The sequence below is a fragment of the Falco naumanni genome, chromosome 9 (assembly GCF_017639655.2).
Source record: "Falco naumanni isolate bFalNau1 chromosome 9, bFalNau1.pat, whole genome shotgun sequence".
In the NCBI taxonomy this organism is placed as follows: domain Eukaryota; kingdom Metazoa; phylum Chordata; class Aves; order Falconiformes; family Falconidae; genus Falco; species Falco naumanni.
The window spans coordinates 7079855-7099408 of record NC_054062.1 but is presented as its reverse complement, the minus strand read 5'-3'; the positions used below and the strand labels follow the sequence as shown (position 1 = coordinate 7099408).

The 19554-nt window shown below is 49.8% G+C and overlaps 1 protein-coding gene across 2 annotated transcripts in view; it reads left to right on the top strand.

Moving 5' to 3' along the window:
* NACC2 (NACC family member 2) overlaps window positions 1-19554 on the top strand; it is a 61703-nt gene that overhangs the window by 19961 nt on the left and 22188 nt on the right. Inside the window, exon 1 of one of the 2 annotated variants that reach the window (XM_040605758.1) lies at window positions 19362-19535. The exons of the other annotated variant lie outside the window; for it this stretch is intronic. The gene's annotated coding sequence lies outside the window, so the exon portion shown is untranslated. Of the gene's footprint in view, window positions 1-19361; window positions 19536-19554 lie in introns of those variants that run through there. 2 annotated transcript variants of the gene reach the window in all.

Here is a 19554-nt window from a genome sequence, read left to right as displayed (position 1 = left end):
TGAGCCTAGCCCGCCTTGTCCTTCCACACCCAACGTGCCCTCACGCGTCAGAGGAGGAGAACAGGTTTGCACGCGTTGTTGCCCCGTGCAGGTGCAGGGAGCGGTTCCCCCTCACCGTGCAGAGCCCCAGCTCTGGGCAGCAGCCGTGCCCTCCACCACGGGCTGCCCTGGCACGCCGGGGACACCCCGACCATCACCTCTGCCGTCACGGGGTCTCTTTTGACCTGACTTTCTCTAGAACTTTACAAGCGCGTTATGCTAAAGGATTTTAAATTAGTATTTTAGGTAATTGCTGTAAGTCAGAGAAGGGCTTCCCAGTTTTGAGTGCAGGTATGAGTTGGGTTTCAAAAAAACCCGCCAAGACGCTAAGCAAGTGGAATTTAGGATTAAAAGCCTATTTACATGTAAAGAATTATTTTAAATTATCTTTCTCTCTGCTTTCAGCGGAGGGATGGAGGAGAGGCTGGGCTGCCAATGAAGCTGGTTTTCTCAGCTGGCCTCCTGGCATTGGGCTTTCTCATGTCCTGCTGCCTCAATGTGCACACAGGGCTTAAGTCCATCAGCTCGGCACCTCTAGTGTATCTGTTAGTGCTTCGAGGTCTTCAGGACTTGCTGAGAAGCCCTCTAAACAACTTTTTCTGACCTCTTCTGGCTTGTACACCCAACGCCTGGAGAAGTGGCCAGCAAGCTGCTGTCCCGTGCGAGGGGCTGGGTGGGTTAGCAAAGGCTCGGTGCAGCCTTTAATGCTGGAAAAGCACTTAACGGCAACGTCTGCAATATTTAACATTGCTTCAGGAACCCCCAGTTATCCCTGGCGTTGGCTCTTGTCAATCGTTTGGTTGACTGTAGCGTGTTCCTTCCAGCTTTGATGACAAGAGTGTGTGAGTAAGCAGAATAGCCAAATTTCTGAACGATGGCTCGTGGCGATTTCCTAATTTCCTGAGCAAGTGCAGGCTTCTTGGGGTTTCGTTCCTGTGCCAGAAAGACTATTTGCTCATACAAAGTTCTTCATTGTAATAGGAAAAAAATCAATTTGATTACTTTCATGTCAGCATGCATGTCTAATGGCTTAGAAGTTATTGCAGCCATAAAATATACAGTATCATTTCTCTCTCACTCTGAAATTTGACAGGATTAATATAGTCAGCATGAAATCTTAGTCATAAAGTCGACCATAAGTGATGGTAAAATTAGCTGCTGAAATCGTCTGCTTATGGAAAGCATCTTCTGTTTTTCCTTCTGGGAAAAAATATCAAGGGGCTGGCATGCGGATGGGAGCGGGGAGCTTTCTGCATTTCAGGCTTTAATACAAATGTGTCCATTTCATCTCACGTTCCTCTGGAGAGAGGTGGCGGGCGCTGCTGGGCTCCGTGGTGGCCCAGGCAGCCTGTGGAGCAGTGTTACAGCCCGTCCATGGGGTGGGGGGGCAGTGGGGCTGGGTTCCACAGCCAGCGCAGCAGTGATGGGGGGATCACGGCTCTCCCGCATCCTGTCCCCCCGTAAGTCATTCCCTGGGTGAGCCGGGGTGAGGTAGAGCCTGAAAAGCACCTTCCTCTTCGGGATCAGGCTTTGGGTTGGAAAGTGGGGTGGTGTGGGGGGTGCCCCCCTGGTGGTGTGTGTCCTCCAGCTATTTTTGTGTTTGCCCAGGGAGGGGTGGGCGATGCACCGATTCGTCTCAGGCACTGCAAGCCTTCTCGTGGCTGAAAAGCAGCTTCTTTGCCTGGGTCAGTGTTGCGGTGAGGCTGGAGGGAGGTGAGGTCCAGGGGAGCAGAGCTTTGATCGTGCTCTTCATCCGTGAGCTTCCGTGGATGCTCTTGCTGGTGCAGCCTGGGTGGTTGCCGCTGTCCACCTCGACCAGTTCCCTTGGGAAGCAGGGTGGGAGAGACGCCCCGTAGGAAGCTGCCTGGCTCTGAGCTGAGATGGAGAAACCTCTGCCTGAAGCCGAGTTTCCTCCTGGTGAGTGACCGTGCCGGGTGCCAGTGGAGGAGCCCAGCAGGCGGCTGGAGCAGCCGCCCCATCCTGCTCATCCACCTCCAAAACTGCCTTGGGAAGCGGAGGTAAAGCACGGGGGGCTGGGCAGGGGATGTCTGCTGACACGTTAATCCTTCGCCAGCCCAGCCTTTGAATGACTTGTTACTGGTTTTGTTTAATGACATCTCATTGTGTAAGGTGCCCATAGCTGTTTTTTTCTGCTTATGAAGCTGCTTCCAGAAAAAAGTAAGGAGCTGGGTGCCGGTGTCTTTAATATCAACTTTAAAATTAGACCAAGGGCAGACAGCATCTTGCATCCAGGCGTCACTTACCCACCCCCATAACGTCCAAGACCAGTGTTCTGTTGCTAGCCCTTCTTGGCCCGCTTGGCTTTGCAAGGGGAAATTTCTCCTGCCTCCTGAGCAAAGACATGTGGGGTTTAACTTCTCGGGGGGTGGGGTGGGGATGGGCTTGGGGGTCCTTCCTATTGTATCCGGATGCGCCCGCCTTTGGCTGGAAACTGTCGTCCTGCTGGTTTTGCATGTTCTGCCTCCCTTGGCAGCCCCGTTGTGAAAAGTTAATATCTGGTCATTGGTTTTGGCTGCATCTCCAAGGCAACTTCATTCACACGCCAGCTCCCGGTTCATACCGATCAGGACATGCCTAGATGACTAACTCTGGTCTCCTGTTACGCCATCCCAGAAGGGTTGTTAACTCCTTCAGCCCAGGTAGGTGGTGATACGGCAGGGAATGGGCCGACAGAGCAGGTGGATGCTGTAAACACCCAGCAAATGCCGACTCGCTCTGTGCCCCCTCCATCCTTTCTGCTTTGGTTTGCTCCCCAGTGTCCCATCCAGCCTGGAGAGCAAAGAGCTCGTCGCTATTTGAGATCCTTTTCTGTGCAGAAAGGTCTCAGAGTAAGTTTGTTTCTCCTGAAATTATTATGCTTTATTATCCTTTGGTTTGGGCAGAACACTGCCTTTGGGATCTAAATTCACTGAAAAATTTCATTTGAAAAAAAGAACTTGGCTGTACACTAGCAATACACTCTGAAATGTAGCTAAAATTGAATTTTGCATTTCATGCAAACTGAAGGGGGGGGGGTCCTCCAAGGGACAGGTGATGGCAGCAAGACCACCCAGTTCCCAGCATGTGTTTGGGGTCTGTGAACCCTGCGAGACAGAGCTATAACAGGTTAAAATGTGGAGATGCCCAGCGCTGCTGCAGCGCCTGGGCCCTCGCCGATGTGCCTATTTCTGTACGGGTTTGACAGATACAGATTTACAGCCCCCAGAGACTCCTTTTGATTCTCACCAAAAGATGTAGGAAGGAGGAAGATAAGCCAAACTCGGGGGGTTGGGGGGGGGGGGGTGTTTGCCATTTGTTTCTCTCACAACAGTGCTGAGAGGTGCCGGGGATGGGTCCCACAGCACCCAGTGGTTCCCCCTTGGGGAGAGTGGCCGGTTCCCAGGACAACATCCGAGCGGGACACAGCAGGTCTAGCTCACACCAGCACCAAGCAAAGTGCTTGAGCTTGGTGGGCATCACTAGGATGCGATGCAGTGCCGCGCTCTTCCCTTGATGTGTTTGAATACTGACGTGGGTCATGTATCCAACCGGGATGTCGTGATGCTGCTTTTCTTGGACTTCTGGAGGGGATTTGGCAGGTAGGAGAAGCAGGTTGGGTTTTACTGGGCCACATTCCTGGCCTCCTTGCAGCCTAAGTGGGGTATCGCAGCAGAAATCAAGCATCAAGATAGCCCTGAGGATCGCTGCAGCATACAAACTTGAAACCCTGTTAATTTTTTAATGCCCGGTGCATTTTAGGAGATCCTTTACGCTGAAACATCAGGCAGAGAATTAAACACGCTGGGAATGTGAACCTGCGGTGGCTCGTGACCGTGCCTGAGCGGACGGTGGTGCTACACTGTGGGGGAGCTCACTAGAGACATCAGAGTGATGACCCCAAGGACCTGGGGTGCAACACCCGGTCGGGGAGCATTACCCCGTGCACCGCGTACAAAACCCACTGTCTCGCCAGCCTCCCTCTCCAGCTGCTGCTTTCCCTTCCTAGGGAAGGAAAAGTGCTGTAGGACTGTTTGCAATGTAGCTGCTATAACTCTTAAATTTTAATAATAGATTACCATTAGTATCAGCCTTATATAATGCACACCTCATTATTGCTTACTCAGAATAATTTTGCAGCCTCCTTATAGAACCTTGGAACTTTATTTGCTGAGTATAAAATATGCAGAAATGCATGAATAGTTTTAAGACTTGGTACCCTAAACTAATACACTGTGCTTTTTTTTTTCCTGCACCATGATTGAAGTCAAATTAACATATTTACCTTCAGTGCTCCCAGGAGTAGCATTAAAAAATTCAAGAGGTGATTCAGAATAGTCTCCGATTTACTGTGTTTAAAGCTGGATTTCATTTCTCAATAAAACCATGCAAACACTTGACTCCCTTTCAGCTTTGCAGCCTCTTCCCTCCCTGTGCAGGTCGTTGGACTTATCAACAGATGGTAGCAGTATTATTAATGCTGCATTCCCAAAAGGAAGCTTTTTATTTTATTTTATTGGTTTTTCAGGGTGGGGGAGAAAGCAGGGATAGAGAATAAGGGAGAGAATGAGTTATAACAAATAGCACAGAAGCAGAGCTGCTGTTTTAATCTGAAATAGGGAAAAGTATCGAGCGTGATTTTTGTCTTCTGCCTGCCAGTGCTGGTTCACTGTGTAACGTTGGTTACATTATCATGCTCTGCCTCAGTTTATCTGTGAGAACTGTTTCCTAGGGCAAATCATGAAGCTTAATTTTTGCTGTATGTTGACATCTTCCCAGGAAGAAAAGCTGTGTAAATGCAGGGGTAGGGAGTGGAAATGGTTGCTTTATTGCCCAGTGGTTTCTTTATTCTTACCAATGATTACCCAGGAGCTCTCCTGCCTGTGCCGTGATTTATTCCTACAGCTATAGGGTGTAGCTCCAAGGATCTCAGACCCCACGACAGTTGGGTTCAGGGGTGGAAATTCCTGCACCAAAGTGCCCCAGGCTGCTCCACCATCGCCTCTGCCGTGGGCTCCTATGGGGAAGCACCGTCTCTTAAGCGTATCGGTGCTGCAGGGAAACCTTTGATGCTACTGTTCCTGACCAGGTAGTAAATATTCTGGGGAGAGGGTCTGTGTAAGGAGCCATTTGCTCAGCTGGGGCTAGTCGGTACCCTCTGAGTGGGACAACTCTTCTTGAAAATTCAGTTTACTGTGGGCTGGAGAGACTGCAGCAGCTTCTTTTCCATGCCTGCTCCTAGATTAGGAAGTTATTTCAGCAGATGTTGTTTCCTAAGAAAATGGGTTAATGCTCGGTGGTTAGAATGGTGTGGCAAAAAAAGCTTACTTTTGTGAGGTTTTGGCTAATTGCCTTGCGAGTGTTACAGAGCGTTGCAGCAAATTTCCTGGATTTCGCAATCGTGATGGTTCTGGTTTAACTGGCCAGAAAGATTTTTCAAAAATACAGGCAAAAATAGAGGCAAATCACTTGCTGTGTTGCTGCAAAAAGCTGAAGGACCTGGTGGCTGGTGTGAAAAGTCTCCAGGTGTCTGAGCAAGTAATTGAGATCCGGGGCTGAACAGATCTCTCTTATCGTCTTTTAATTGATGAAAGGCTGGTGTTGCTCAGGGGCAGGCCAGAACGAGCCCTTCTTAGAAATAAGCAGGAATTCCCTGGCAGAGAGCTCCCTGGGAGAACAGGATTGTCTGTCATTCCCAGTTCATAGGAATTGGGAAAAGGGCTGTTGCGCAGGAAGGGGAGGGCTGCCGGCATGCAAACCAATCTCTGCTCCCAGGGCAGGGACCTTGGGGGGGTCCCAGCTCACATGTGGAAGCTCTTTCTCAGCATGGAAAGCCCTTACAGGCCATATTCCCTTGTTTTGTCCTGGGAAGGTGGGTGTCTGGGTGCTGAGGGGCTGCCTGGGGCAGCTGCCACCCGGCTGTGCTTCGGGGATGCTGCTGCAGGGGTACCCTTTGGTGCCCCCCATGTTCTCACGTGCACGTGGTACTTGGCCCCAGGGGGGGCTTTTTTCCATGCCTGCTCCTACGTCAGTCCCCAGTGAAGGACCAAGGCTTGTTCTCCGGGTTCCCCAATTTGGGGGCAAGCGAGGTGGCTGTCAGTGCCCCGTGCTGCCACTGCTGCCTCCTGCTCTGCATCCCCACCGGCTCCCCGGGAGCAGGGCACCACACGGCAGGCGGCGAGGGATGCAGGGGAGGTGTATTCATGCGCTTCTGAAATGCATCTGCCAAAGGTACTGGTGCAGGTGAAAGCAGAACCTGGCCTGAGAAACGGGGCTGGTTTGTGTTCAGTAATATCTGTGCCATGAGTCCTGCTGCTCTGTACGGCGACGGCAGCACCGTGTACCTCACTGCCACCTCGGTGGGGACAGCTGCCTGTCCCCCATCTCCCCGCCGGCATCCCAGCTGCAGGACTGCTCCCCGCTGCTGCCTCAGCTTTCTGGTCCCACCCAGGGCCGGCGGAGGTGGAAGATGCTTGGAGCTGCGGGGACAAGGAGGAGTTTGTCTGCACACAGTGAGGCCAGGAATTCCGTAAGAAAGGCAGGTGCGCAGGGAAATGCAAATCAAGTGTTGCTATTTCTAAGAGCATCGCTGTGAAAAGACTTTTACCATTTTGAGGAGTGTGATGGCAATGAACTGCAGCCGGCGGGGCTGGGAGGGAAACCTCTGGCTTTCAGGGAAGGGTGGCTGCAGTGTCATCCTTCGACACGTCCTGCCATCCCGTGCCACGGAGAAAACCATTTTCCAGGCCAGTGTTCCTGGGGCCACGTGCCAGCGCAGCCGTGGGCCGGGGGCTCGCAACGTTAGCCAGCACCACATCGCCATGAGCAGCAACGTAAACCAGGAATAAATGAACTTGGCTTCGCAAACTTAGCGCTTAAATATTTTTCCCAGGCAGGAAAAAAACCCCAAACATTTGTTTTCCATGCAAAACAAATATATCTTGGGAAAGTTCCTGAAGTTGCATGTTTAACTGTTTGGATCTGTGCATTTGTAGGAGAGAAGTGATTATACCCTGGTACAATTATTTTTCTTTTTAAAAGGAAGCTGAAATGTTTGCGAGGAAGACATTTTAAGTGACTGCTGGGGATGCATGAGAGCGAAGGGGGAGCCGGGTTTGATGATGATTGCTTTGCTTCGCTTTATTGCTGTTGGGAAGGACGCACCTTCCCTTCATCCCCTCCCTGCAAGGACTAACCACAAATGCAGCCTTTTACTGTTGTGTTTTGGGGCTGTTTCTGCTTGTCTTCTGAATTTTATTGAAACCTGTGTCTGGTTGCTAGTGTCTTTTCAATCCTACCGAAATACGAGAGCTGTTACTGGAGTTTATTTAGCACGATGGAGTCTTTTGCATAGTTAAAATTGCGGATGCTGTATAAACCAGCAGCTCTCTCTGTCCTTCCCAACAGCAGAAGATGCTGCAGTGGGACACTCCTTCAGGCGATGTGGGGAAGGGGTGAAAGGGAAGGGACAGCCCCCTCCAGCTGGGGAGTGCGTGGAGGGGAAGGGCTGTCGGAGCCGATTGCCCCTTCCCCATTCCCTGTGGCAGCAGGTGAGGGGTGCCCGTGGGAAACGGGGGGCTAACACCCAATGGGGGGCTTCTGCCTCCAGCCACGGGTACCACTCACCTAGGATGGAGATTTCCAGGGTGGTGGGTGAGCTCCCTGCAGAAGGACCCATCAGTTCTTTCCTGCACTGCCCCTCCCTTGTGCTCACCTCACGAGACCCCACTGTAACTATATAAATACAGAGATACAGAACTCAGATTTATTTTGCATGAAATCACTGTTTTATATAAAATCCCCGAGGAGATGGTGTGGAGGCCCATCACCGTGGCTGGCGTGATGCACAGTTTGTGTTGGCATCATCCTGTCCCTGTCCTGGGGGGGGCAGGACCCCCAGCCCCGCCGTGGTACTGGGATGCAGTTAGGGATGGGGACTGGAGAGGATGGAGAAGGGAGTCTGTGGTGACTGTCCTGCCTGGAACAGGTCAGGATTTGGCATGAGGACAAGTGACATGAGTTTGGTGGTCTTCTGATTTGATGGTTTGTCAAAGCCAGATTATCAGGGTTTCTCGGAGCTGGGAGAAGGTGGGATTGGGGTGCACCAAGCAGGAATTTGCCCAGGACAGCAGGGTGCTGGAGGAGGCTTTTCAGCATGTTGGCCCTTCATGAGCACTGTGAACACACCGTTTGAAAGAAGCTAGAAATTAAAAACATGCCACAGTCTACTCTGCAGAGGAAAAAGGAAAAAAACCCAATAACCTACATCCTGCAGCCTCTCTCCATGAGCGCTTTCTGCACGCTTTGCTGTCATTAATAGTCACCATTCCAAAGCTAGAGATGTTTAATTTATTTGTGTTCTCCTAACACCTTTCTGTTTCATAACAGTAATCACCTCTCCTGGTTTGGCCGGGAGGCAGTGGTGTCTGCTGCGCTCCCTGTAATCCAGGAGTGAATCAAAGCAACTTTTTACAAAACAAGATTCTCTTGCTGTTGCAAAAGAGCTTTGGGGAAATCTGGTTTTTGTGGTTAAGGATCTTACTCTGATGCACAAGGAAAATTATGTGTAGCTTTTATTTGGCCCAAAGGATTCTTACAACATTATCCGTATTTCCTTTAATTTGTGGGATTTCTAGTAAATGGGCTTAAAAATAGGTCCGGGCAAGATGCCAGGGTACATACGAACAGCAGAAAAGCTTTGCAGGCTGTGAGCAGCTCGCTTTCACTTCTCCCTCGGCACGGGCTGGGGGACGGAGCAAACACTCACCTTTTGGGGTTAAATTTAAGGATGTCTTGGAATTCTTTGGAAGTCGATATTGCAAAAAAGATTTTTCAGCTCTTTAATAGAACCGATGCAATATTGTTGTTGAGCTGGACACAGATCTGGAAAGGGGCAGGATGAGCTGTAGCACCAGGGGAGGACAAGAGCATGGGGGGACCCTCACATAAATCCCTGGACCCACTTACTGATGGGATTTGAGGACACTGGAAACCTGGTGTACAAGTAGGAGCAGAACATGGCGATGATAAACAGTTGTTTTTGGTTTTTTTTTTCCTTTCAGCTTTGCATTCTCAGAAGTCTCTTTAAGCTTTTTGTAAAATGGGAAAAATCTAATAAGGGAGAGGCGATGGCTTGGAGCCGCACTCCCAGCCGGGGTGACTGGCGGGTGCCCGGCTCCCTTTGGTGATACTTAGCTGGCTTTTTCTTCAAAATCAGTCTCGGTTCAGGTGACTTAAAAATGTATTTTTCCCTGGGGACAGCCACCCACAAAAGCCTTTCATTAAGATGTAGTGGGTTTATGCAGCTGGAATCCCAGCGGTAAAGGGAAGGTAAGTGGGAAAGGATGCTGGCCGCGCCGTGTGGCAGCGAGCCTGCCTCGCTCCGCGTTCCTCTGCTGGGCACGGGCGCCTTACGGCTTCCCCAGATGTGCAATTTGTGTCCTACTTTTGCAAAATTTAGATAATTTTAATTAAATCTTTGGACAGAAATCCATTAAACTTTATTTTATTTTGAGTACCGTGAAAGTTGTGCCCCTCTGTTGCTAGTAGCTTGTTGGGACATGAAGAGGAGGAGCGGGGAGATGGATGAAGAGGAGGAAGGTTCAGCAGCAGCAGTGTGTTGGATCGGTGCAGTGGGCAAGGGGTGATGTCTTGGCATGGGGAAGGGCAGGCATGTGGCAGCAGGGCCAGGGTTGAGTTGGGTTTGCAGCAGGTCCTGTGGGTCATGGGCTGAGGAACCCACCCTGTGGAGAGCAGCGTGTGGGTGCGAGCTCAAACTGTGCCCCTCCCAGTGCTCTTGAACTAAAAATGGGCATTTTCACGTGGTGGTAATTGAGTTTCGTGAAATCAGGAGGACCCCGGTGCCTGATGCAGAACCAAGCTTGTTAAAGGGGAATTATTTATGCCATTGGCCGTAATGTACTAATAACACTTTTCACCCGAGGATACCAAGTTGCTTTACAGATATTGGGTTCTGGGATGCCTCTGTGAAGTGGGGGAAGTGTGGTTAATTCACTTGTACAGGGGAGGACACCAGGTCTCATATCTGCTGCCAACCCGCTCCAGTGCAGCCTGGCTCCTCATCCTGTGCCGCACCAGAACCGCGCTTTTCCTGGAATGGGAGTTGTTGTGGAGCCATTCCTCCGGGGTCACGGGGGCTGAAATCCCACGAGCTGTTAATGACACCACCCAGTTCCCCAGTACATTCTCTGGAGGAGGCAGGTAGATTTGCTGTGGCTCTTTATTGTAAAGGATAATGTCAGGGATGTGTCTGGAGGGCACCCGGCTCTGGAAAGCCCAGCCTTTCCATCGGATAGCATTGCTGGCAGTTGGGTGGCACCTCGAGCCTTTTCCATGGGATTGATGTCAGTGGGTGCCGCGGGGCAGCTCCCGGTTCTGAGGGCTCTTCCATGTTTCAGGAAAAAGCAGAGCAGAAAAAAATGCCCTGTGCCACCTGGGCACAGTTTGGGTACTTTGTGAGCAGAAATCACCTGTTTCCCTCTGGAACAGGGAGCTGCTGAGTGCGGGCACCCCAGGACACCTCTTTTCTCATGAAACCTGGGGATTTGGCAGCTCCCAGCCCCGGGACCGCTTCCCCTGCTGCGCCAGCTCGCGATGCCGAAGCACCGCGCTCCAGCCAGCCCAGCACCGTGGCAGGAGTTCACATTCAAGCTGATGCTTCAAATTTACCTCCTTCGCTGGAGATCAGCTTTCCCAGCTGCCCCCGAGGAACAGGCTCCTGTTGTTTCTTCAAAGACCAAGGTTAAATGAGCAGCTGCAGCACAGCACGGTGGGAAATGCAGGTTTTTTAGGAGTTTGGGAGATGAGCCGGTGCCAGCGCTGGCCCCAGGGGCTACGGCTGGGGTCCGTCGCTGGGGCTCGGATGTGTGAACCCCCCACTTAAAACAGCATCCTCCCTGCTACACGCACCTATAAGCCCCTTTGATTTTTCTTTTTAAAAATAATTGGGTTTGTGCGTGTGTGTTTTGTTTTTTGTTGTGGTTTTTTTTTAAAAAAAAAAAAAAAAGATTTTTAACCGAGAGACAGCAAATTTAATATTTTCAGTGTCTTGGATGTGTTGTGATTTACATTTGATTTTAGGCATAATTAGAAATGCAAGTAGAGCGCTTTGTGTTTTACCTCTGCTTCAACTATTTATGGCATGATATGCAAATGAAGCAAGCTATGAATATTAAAGATTAGAGTATGTTACAAAGTATCACTGTCTTTAATGAGTTCGGTAATGGGCACAGGCTTTGCACACACTTTAATATGGAGGTATTTTATGTTGTGTGCCGTCTCCGCGGCTCTGCAGCTATCGATGCCGTGTTCGGTTACATCCCAGGAGAATGGGGCCGTGATTTAAAACCCGTCGAGCCCCGGATCGGCTGCAATAGGTAGGTGCGATTTCCAAGCGTGCCCATGACAAAGGCGGCTGCGGCTGGCGAAGGGTGTTGATGGATTATTTCACAGAGAGTGTTTCAGTTCTCGTCTAGGTCAATCCGTTTCATCTGCTGCAGCGTTGTAGATGGATCTGAGAATATGAAAGCGCTCGTCGACCTTTCAAGGTGCTTTGCAGCACTGGGAGGGAATCTTAAACACGCTCCTGCCAAAATGGAGCTGCTGCCTGGAACATCACATACAGCCCCCAGAAATTAATTTTGCCCTTCCTCTCCAATTAGCCTTATTGACAGAAAATTATTTTGGGGTTTATTGACACATCCGAAGGGGAACGTCTTAGCTGCTGGGTAGCAGAGGGTTGGGAAGTGGGGCCTCTGGGATTAACCCCTTCTTGCCATAGGGCAGCCTGGTTAGCACGGGTTCATCTCTAAACCAGTGAATAGTTTTGTCCCCAAAGTAGCACTGTGGTTGTAAAAGAGGAAAATAACGGCGTTTTGGGGCGCTGCAGCACACGCAGAGGTTTCATCCACGGGTAATCCGAGGAACAAGGTTCTGCCCAAGCACGGGGGCCCCTGGGGGGCGATGCTGGGGGGCTGCGGGAGGTGGGGGGAAAGCCAGGCAGATATGGAAAGCCACGGGTTTTGTGCCGAATGGGGCTTGGGGAGGGTGGGCGGTGGGGAGGGAGAATGGAGCCTGCCCCAGGGAGCGTGCTTTTCAGATTTGAGGTATTTAAATTACAAATTTTGATGAGGAAGATTGTCAGCAGTATTCAAAACAGTGCTTAAATTCTTTTGAAACACTGTCGAGCTGTGCTGTGGCAGTTGAAAAGTTTGGCACACAAGAACTTGGCCCAGAAGTTGCTGCTTGGGGTTTTTTTTCCTTTAAAACTCAATTCATCTGTATTCAAGTATCCCACATGCTTAAGAAAAAAAAACCCACCAGGCTCATACTGGTTTGAGACAGACCCTTGCATGCGAGGGAGGCAGCAGAAGTGATTGATCTCTAATTTCAGGGGGTTGCCTTGTTGGTTAATGAGCATTAATAACTATTTGTACTTGTGTATTTAAAAAATATAATAATTTTATAGTGCTTGTGCCTACCTCATAGAAAGAACCAGCAAACTAAACAGGGATTTAGAGTATGCTTGTGATCCACTGGATTATTAATCCATAGGCATCAGCTATACCTTTTTTTTTTTTTTGGGGGGGGGGGGGGGGGAGTTGTGGGGTGTCAGTTGGTGTTCATTGGCATGGGACCAGCTCGGTGTTTGCAGCACGTGTCTGAAGCATGTCGTGAACGCTGGGGAGACTTTCTTACTTTCAACCTCTACCCGTCCTCTGCTGCATGAGGCTTGCACCTCCATAAAACCCCCAAATCCGAGCCACATATGTGCTTTAGCTGGGGCTGTGCATCAGCGGGGCACTCCCGGGGACGTGGCTGGTCAGCTGTGGCACAGCAGCACAGAACCTGTAAGGTGTTGGTGTTGGCTCCAAAGATGTACTTGAGCATATATCTTTTATATATATATATTAAAAAATATCATATATAATAGATTGACCTATTATTCTATATTTTGCTATCATATATATATAAATACTCAGGGCTGCAGCGTTGTCTGTGGGCGTTTTATGGCATGTTACAGAAATAGTCCCATCCTGAAGCTTTGGGCAGGATTTGTTGGACCAGTGAAGGGTTTTGTTGCAGGAGCAGAGAAGGCAGAAATGAAAAGTCAGGGTCGGGTCTCCTGAACTTCCCGCCTTGATGCTGGGAGTCGGGGATGAGTCTGCAGGGGTTTCCCCACCACCACCCCACCCCGGGAAGAGGGGAGAGATAGGCTTGTTTGCTGAAGTGCAGGCAATTAATGCCATGTTGGAAAAATGCAGGTTATCTGCTTTGCCCTGTCAGCCTGGGGAGGTGGGCAGCAGGCTGAGGTGACCACCTCACGTCACAGATTCTCGGTTTCTCAGTTTTTTTGGTCAAAGATCAGAAAGCTCAGTTTTGCAAAACATCCTGTGCAATCTAGTATTTGCTTCTAGAACTACAGAGTTAAATTTCTGCAGTCTGTAACTTTCCCTTTCTGCAAGCTTATATTTCCATTAAGGATCAAGCTCAGATGCAATTGTAGCTTCACTTTATAGAGTATTAAAAGTTTAATGTAAAAATGTCTTCCTTCGCCAGAACTTTTTGGCAGTAGCATTTTCCAGTCTTGAAATTTCTACAAAAACATGAAGATCCGGGTTGCTGCAAGGACTCAGCTGCCCTTGAAGGGTTAATTATATTATGCCTACTTTTTTTTTTTTTTTTTCTTAAAGCAGGGAGAATAAGCTGTAGCCAAAAGTAAAAGTCATTAATTTTAAGACAGAGATGTAAGCAAAGTTTCCTTCCCCTCTGCAGGTTGGTCAGGGTAGGCTATGCAGTAATTGAAAAGTAAAGGCAATTGAATTACAGGCTCCTGTCCAAACCGAGCGTGATTTCTTCTTCTTTTTTTTTTTTTTTTTTTTTTTTTTTTTTAACAACCTCCATTGCATCAGAACTAGGCAGTATTCCTGATGTTCTCATGTGTGTTAATGCTGACTCACAGACTAACTTCAACAAGAAAAAAAACACACAGGCAGCTCCACCATACTAGGTAATGAGCTCTAGCAAGAAGCAGCGTCTGATGTTTTGTAAGCTTTTTTAATTGACCTTTTAAGATATTTACTTTATTTTAAGGCTTTCTGTTCCGTAGTGGCACGCTGGTAGAACTGAGTCATGCATGTTATATATTGCTAGCTCTGCTGTTGTGTACTAGGAGCGAGGAGAATACAATTCAGCATGGCACTTGTCTTTTTGATGTGTTACGGATGTGAATTAACGTTTGCGATGGGATGCAGGCAATGCATGCATTGCAGAAGGCATGGTGATGGGGTGCTGTGTGCTTTCTGATGGATGTAACTTAAGTTGGGGTCTGGAGTTTTTTTAGTAGGTTGCAAAAAATGAAATTCTGCAGAATAATTGTAATTTTTTGTTATCCATGTCTCTCCCGTCCCCTTTTCCTTGCAGCAAGCTGAAAAAAAAAAAAAGAATCTAAAATGTTGCAATTTCTATTTTTGCTTCTCTTTGCTTTGAGAGCTCTTAAAATCAGTGATAGATAAGGGGGGGGGGGGGGGGGGGGGCGGACACGGACCTAATTAAATAATAATGGCAATAACACACTTCGCCTTGGCTGAATGACGGCACTTTTTGGAGGCAGCAGCCTGCCGGGTGGGTGACCTCGAGCGGCGGTGGTGCGCCCAGTCTGCTGGTGACTCACCTTGCAGCAGGACAGAGCTGCCACCAGTGCCGGGGTCCCCCCCCCAGCATTGCTGCCGGCACCCCATCCCTGGGCTGCCCTGCCTGCACGCGCCGGCTGGGCTGCATCATCAGCATTAATTTAATTCACTTTTCCATCTTTCCCCTCCAACCCCGTTCCCTGCACGAGCCTCCAGGTCTTTACTTTCCGTGCAAATTTTTTGGATTATAAAGCAAACAGAGCTGCGTGCTGCATGTCTGCTGCGTGTGCCTTGCTTGTGTTACTTAGTAATATTTGCAAATTCAGTTTCTGCTGTCTTAATAAGGCAGAAATAATCTTCTTTCACCCATTGCCACCGACTGCCACGCTAAAAATAGGGTACGCTAGCACCGCTCGCTGCTTGCCACTTGCAGCATTTCAAAAATAAATACTTCGGAGCCGCAGAAACAAATGCTGCAGGAGAGAAGAGGAGTCTCGCTGTGACTTGTCATTTGATTACCGAACTTAACCTTGTTTTCTTTGCCCTGCCGAAGACCGGCATTAAACCGTGGGGCGATCGCAGCGTTCCACGCACTGCCCCAGCCCCTCTCCCTTCCCCGGCACGGGCGAGGGGATGCTCCTTTTTGGGGTGGGGGGGTGCAAAGACTTGTCTGGTTTTGCTCCTCGGTTCCCTGAACACCTTGACCTGTGGTGCATGGAGGGGGTATGCACAGCCTAGACCTGAAGCGCCTTTTATTTGACTTTATTTTGACTTTATTTAACTCTTTTATTTTATTTAAGGCGTCACAGCAGCTCTGTGCTCGGGGAATGGTACTTCGCCGGCGAGTTTTGCAGTTAGCTGTTGCGTGTTTTCCTTTGGGCTTATGTAAAAATTGCATTTGCTTGTCATTCAAAGGTGGGGGGACCCTGACAAAAAGCTGTAGCAAGAGCTAGGCGGGTGGCAGCCCTGTTCCCCGGGGTGGCCAGGGGGTTTTGGGGAGCCCCTAGCCGGCTAGGTGACACCCCCCTGCCAGCCTCAAATCCAGGGGTGGGATTTTCCCCCTCTCTCCTCATTTACAGAAGAAAGGGAAGTTTCCTTTGACCCTTTGGGGCCTTCAAGGGCAGGACTTTTCAGCTCTTTTCTTTTGAGGGGCTTTGGCTGGGTGGGGGTGACAGCCCTCGGCTACTTTTGTCTCCCACCCCCGGAGGGTCCCGCAGCCTTTGTCCCAGCCCCAGCTGCTGCCCCGCGCACCTTCCAGCCGGAAACCTGCGGCTTTGGGGGCTTGGCTTTGTGTGTTATTTTGGGGGGGAGTGAGGGGGTGAAGCCTCCAAGTCTCATTATACGTTGGCTAAGAAAAAAACCCAACAGTTTAAATACATTATCTAATTATTTTTGATTACTCCCAGGGGAGCTCTGATGCCAGCATCTTATTCGAGGTCGATGCTTTTTCCCTTTGTTGTTGTTGCCTCGCCCCGACCTTTGAGGCCTCAGAGCAGGAAAATAGTTTGGGAAAGAGCAAACCTGCTTTTTCTTCCCCAAAGCACGTGAAGGCAGAAACTGAGAATTCTCAAACTCCCGCGGAAGTCGTGTCAAATAACGGCTGCTTTTTTTGTGAACATCTTGGGACAAAGGCTGTGACTTTACAAAAATCACGTAGGCATGTACAAATGGTCCTGCTACATCCAGGAGCTGGGGAAAGAGGATGCCATTAGAAAAGAAAATGATGTTTTGCTGGAATGGTCACGTATCTTAAATAATCAGGGTGGGGGTGGTGGCTGGTATTAATCTGGTCTTGTTCAAGTTTTCTCCTTTGGCAGGAGGTGTCCATCTGATGATCTGTCACCTGTAGGACATGGCAGTCCGAAGGGGACTGGGTTTTTTTTGGGTGGCAATGGTGCTGGGGGCTCCTCCTGCATCCTGGGATGCAGCTCAGCTTGGGGGACGAGATTGCAAAATACAGTTTACATCTGTAATTGCTAAGGTCATTTTTCCTGCAGCGAGGCTCTTCCCGCGTCAGATGGGCTGAAGCCATTCTAAACCATTCAAAAGTTGCTTGGTGTTGTATTTTTTTTAAAAAATAATAAAATCATATTTCATAGAGGAGATTTTTAAGTTAGACATTATCAAGTGTTGTTGCATTTGCTGTTCAGTCACGGTAATGTTTTGGTGCCGTTGTTTTTAGGGGCTGTGCGGGTCTGGTGGTGAGTGGGTTCTCCTTGCTATCAAGACGGCCTGCTTTTATTTCTGGGATTTTTGAGGGGATTTGGCTTGTTGATGAGTTCGGGTTATGACCTATATTCTGGTCATAAAAAGGCAGAGGCAGGAGGAGGAAGCAAAAATCCAGCAGTCCTGGGCTATGGTTTACTGAAGTGCTTTGGGCTTTGCCGCTTGGCGGTACAGCTCTGTTCCTGTTCCTTGATGCTCTTTCTAGACCAAACGTGGTTTGGTTTTGGTTTTGGGTTTTTTTTTCCCCCCCACCATTTCCCTGTGAGCACATTTCAGGACCTTTTTTCTCCAGGAGAACTGGAGGTTTAGATCATCAGCAAGTGCCACCGGCAAGCTCGGCCATGTTGTGACCAGCAGCTACAAAATCTGCTGGAATCGGTGGAGAGGCCACAGGAGCTGGGGTGATGCGATGTTGGGGGTGGGATCCCTTTGGGGCGGTCAGGCCAGGCTGCAGTCCCGTGGCAGGCGTACCTCGGGCAGGATGAGTTGTGGGGAGCATCTCTGGTGTCTCATGGAGGTTTTACATGAAATCTGTGGATAATTTGCTAGGCTGGGGCACTCTGCTGCTTCTCTCTGGCTTAAGCATACCCTGAACCGGCACAATTTTGGTGGTTTTAGAGAGAGACATGGGTTCCTCCTGGCACGCCTGGCTTGTTTATAGAGCAAATTCTAAGCAACATTAATAATTGATATCTGTTTTAAGTTGGTTTGTTCTGCACTCCCAAGCTGTCCTTGGCTGGTCCCATGCATCCTGCCCTGCCGGGTTTCTCCAAGGCAGAGCGTTGGGAGCGGGTCCAAGGAGACCCCCTCCAGTGCCCCCCTGGTCTCTCCTCTAGGTCTAAGAGAGCTGGAAGAAAAGAGGAGGAGATCCCCCTCCACCCATGGTCTGCCATCACCGTGGATGAGGCTTCCTTCAGGTGCCTGAGCGGTGAAGTTTTATATCTGTAAAATAAGATTTTTTTCAGTAATTTTCACAGACCCAGAGTGGATCTGCATTTGCCAGGGCTGACTCCTTTCCTTCCCCAGCAGAGATAGCGGTGTCATGGGTGGAAGAGTTCTTGGGCTTGGCTGTCTTGGTGTCACCGCTGACCTCCTCGCAGGATGTCACCTTGGTCTCCTCTCAGTGCCTTAACCTCCTCCTCGACACCAGGCAGAGATCCCATTGACCTGACGCGGGGTTTGGATGAGCCCGTTGAGCGCTTCCAACGCGTGGAGCTCCCAGCGGTCCTTGGCTGGGAGCATCCAGGCACCAGGATGCTGCGGGTCCTGTGGGGTGCAGAGCAGAGGTGTTAGTGCTGGGTGCTGGACAAGCAGGGGAAGACAGCCAGCTCCGGGCGCACGGGGTGACAGCAGTTTGCTGCTGTGGAGTTGAACTTACTGCACCAAACATCTCTTTGGGCGGTGGAAGCGGAGGAGCATGATGGAGCATCACCAGCCCCATCTGTCTGCACTCCCTACTGTTATCCTCCTCTAAGGATGGCTTCACCTCTAATCTCCTAAATTTTAACTGTGTGTGACCATCCAAGCAGAGCTATTGAAACAAATCCGAGACCAAGAGGAGAAATAAAAAATGCTCTGGGCAAGAGAGAAGTAAGCAAAGTGAGGCCCCACCCTCTTTCCCAGAAAAAAGCACCAAACATGCTCAATAAATGCGAAGGTAATTTAAAATCTGAATCCAGGAGACAATGTGACTAGGATTTCATTACTTAAGCAAATGGATTTGCTTTTAGTGGATTCAGCCACAGACTGAAAGAAGCTTTCCCCAAGGGGTAAACATTTTTCCTGCTTTTGAAAGGCTTTCTTGTAGGGGTGGGGTGAGGGGGCTGGGGGGGGGCAGCAATCAGGACTGTGGCTGCCCAAGGAGCACCTTTATTCGGGGCAGATTTGGGCATTCCCAAAGCTGTCCTTTTGGGCGGGTGGTTTTTGGGGAGCCCCTGGGGTGGGATGCAGGGGGATGCGGGGTGATGCGGATTCTGGGGGGATGCTGGGGGGCTACTGGAGGATGCTGGGGTATGCTGGCCGCCCCCCGCCCTGCGCCTTCCTCCCGGCCGCAGGAGTTAACCAGCAGCAGTGCCAGCTCTGCAGACTGTTTGGAATAGTTTAAATGCTTTGACACTCTGGATGTACTAGATGGCAGGGGAGGCAGTTTACAGCGTAATTCATATGCAAAACTGCACTATAAATTTAAAACCTGTCTCAGTTGCCGTGGCACCACTAAGCATTTCATCAGCATACAGTACAGTATTTCTGCCATCTTTGTTTGCATTGCAGTGACTCATCAAAAGTCTGTCTTGTACCAACACTGAGAGCATTCCTCTGGCACTGATATTTCTCTGTTTTTAAAGCTTCGGTTTGAAACTGGCATTTACTTCAGGTCCCTAATCAAAGGGCTCTATTCATTGCAGAGAGCAGCCTGAATGTTAATCTGCATCCGGCCTATTCATTTAGATGCTGTGCGCTGCCGGGGAGATTTGACTTGGTAAAAGCTTGAGCTACAGCAGATACAAACCCAGGGTTTGATACTATATATTTTTTTTTTTTCCCTCCTCGCTGCGTATAGCGGGGCGCTACGGGGGACGCAGAGCCCCTCCGGCGAGCGGCTGGGGACGGGGGCTGCTGAAGGTACGTTCGCTCCCTGCCA